Genomic DNA, 2,500 nt, shown 5'->3' with positions numbered 1-2,500 from the left:
ACATAAATCTCGGGTTCGAGCCAATAAGAAACAAATACCAAAACGCTGCGATGCGGTAAAATTACACCGACACGGTTACGTGCGGAGGTCGCTTTGATTACTCATCGCGTTTCTCCCGTCCGTTCGGAACCGCCGGCAAAAAAACTGTGCGACCAACGGCGCCAAAGAGCACGACGCCGGACCATTTCTCTCTGGCTGATGTGAATGGAAGTAAAAGACGCTTGCGTGAGGTCTCTCGACCTTTATCTCTCTAACTTATACTTATGGGTCGTCGTCTACTTGATCGGGTACAAACAAGTCGTAAGAAACAAACAAACAAACCACAAAAATACAAGTCGTAAAAAAACAAACTTCTGTTGGTTAACCTACAATATGAAGGATCGAAATGAAAGAAGGATCATATTATTACAAACCGAAAGTGAAGGATCATTAAAATTGAAATACAATATATATAAATATATAAATGTACCCGTCGTTGCGACACCCTAGTTAAATGGAAAGATATAAAAAAGAGAGAAAAGGAATACAGATGACCCGCCGTCTGATCTTTGCTAAATGATCTGGCATCACCGGAGTTTTTTTGGTCCGTGTTGCGTTCGCTCTATTCGAAATGAAACTCGCGGAGGCGAAGAATTGTTAAAAGTTTACGAAGCGTCTAGGAGTGGTTAAAACTGAGAGAGTTGAAACTACGATGTATTAGAACGAGCAACCGTCGAAACTTTGTTTTCGCGACGTTCTTTTCGTCGCTCTCGTCCCCACGCTCCTACGCTTTGGTTGTTTCTTTGCCATCCGTGTTGCGATAAAAAGATTTCTCCATTGTCCAAAAAGGACGGATCGAGATTCCTCTTTCGAGAGGGAGAGAGAGGTACTTGCGGGTAACCTGGAATCTACGAAACACGCACCGTGGTAAGATTCGTGCGTCCGCCTGATCGATGTGTGTTGTTTACGGACCGGCTGAGAAGCGACGATAGCGAGTCTTTGAAAAACTATGTGTCCATTAGTTAGACCGATCGTCGCCGGCCGTGTGTCTGTTCGAATCTCGCAACCCACGATTCAGCGACAGGACGCGCGCTCGCATTCCTTGTGTGCGTTCGTACTTTTCAAGGTTTTTAAATGTACTTTACGCCCGACCGTCGAGAGGAGCGTGCCACTGGGCGTTTCTCCGACGGTTTCCGTCCTTGGACGCGATCGTGTCGTCAACGATCGAACAAACAAACAAATACGTTGGCGACGCCCGAATTCGCTCTCCCGCACGCGCCGGGTGGGAGAGTGATGTGGGTATCGAATGTGATGCGTGTTAATAATGAAAATAACACTCTAAAGATCTAAAGAGTTTGAAATACAAAATTTTACGATTACCCTGAACGGTGGATCACTTGGCTCGTGGGTCGATGAAGAACGCAGCTAATTGCGCGTCAACGTGTGAACTGCAGGACACATGAACATCGACATTTCGAACGCACATTGCGGTCCACGGATACAATTCCTGGACCACGCCTGGCTGAGGGTCGTTTTCTTAACAAAAGACTGCTTGCGTTTGCTTCTCGAAAAAAGAGTAATTCATTTCTTTCTAAACATCTCGCCGTCGTTCAACGAAAGTAGAACGTTTCGGAGCGGGATTATCGAACGAAATTGAAAGAATGAATGAACGATAAACAAAGAAAGAGTCGCAACGTACGAGCGATAGTTGGGCAGTTCGTCGGCGTTTGTCGTGGAAACGATGTGACGAAAATCGCAACCGATACACTAAATGCAGGCCGTTAAAGGAGAGAAACAAATTTCGAAATATCTCTTCGAACTAGCGCAAGTGCGTCACGGCGCGCGAGTCGTTCGTTAAAATTTATAAACGACCGCCCGTGAAAGCACCGAGTTCTCGGAAGATAATCTATAAAGATTCTCCATCCTGCTGGAAGTTATCGGATCGGCGCGATTGTTCACTTGTAGAAATCCACGCTCCTGACGTTGCCAGAAACGATATTTACGAAAGGTGTGTCAAAAATAAACGAAAGAAGCTCTCCTATAAATTTAGAAAAAGCAAACGAGTGAAATGTTTGAGATGATAATTTGCTGAAATGCAAGCTCGAATAGCCCCAGGGTTTCGAATGATTCCCCGCGCTTTATACATCTCTCTGTTTACAAACGGTGTATAAATGAAAGATCGCTTCAGATGGGTCGTCGCTGTTTGACGCGCGATGCTGTTCCTTTTTTTTTGTCTGTCTGTGCGTTTAGCTTCGCTAAACAAGTTAAATGGTTAAAAAGCGTCGAAAAAGCGAATACACACGCGACAAGACAAATCTAACGAGTAAAGGAACGCTCCGCTCCAAGATAAAAATGGTTGTTTACAATCAATACAGCGTTTCGGTACCCCTGATCGTAGTCTGAAACTGTGTAACAAAAGAGAGGAAAGCGAATGGTGAAGGAACTTCGAAGCCTCCGTGGCGTGGCTAGAACTTGTGATAAAAGTATGTTTGCAGCAATTATGCATGCTCCCGTTAAAACA

General features: G+C 44.9%; 1 non-coding gene across 1 annotated transcript; it reads left to right on the top strand.

Moving 5' to 3' along the window:
* Positions 1-1,356: 1,356 nt before the first annotated feature.
* Positions 1,357-1,511, top strand: LOC143307112 (5.8S ribosomal RNA). Its single transcript, XR_013064336.1, has one exon. It is a non-coding gene; the product is annotated as a 5.8S ribosomal RNA (ribosomal RNA).
* Positions 1,512-2,500: the final 989 nt, after the last annotated feature.

Source organism: Osmia lignaria, unplaced genomic scaffold (assembly GCF_051020975.1).
Source record: "Osmia lignaria lignaria isolate PbOS001 unplaced genomic scaffold, iyOsmLign1 scaffold0044, whole genome shotgun sequence".
In the NCBI taxonomy this organism is placed as follows: Eukaryota; Metazoa; Arthropoda; class Insecta; order Hymenoptera; family Megachilidae; genus Osmia; species Osmia lignaria.
The sequence above is the reverse complement of the archived record's forward strand: the minus strand, read 5'-3'. Positions and strand labels throughout refer to the sequence as shown.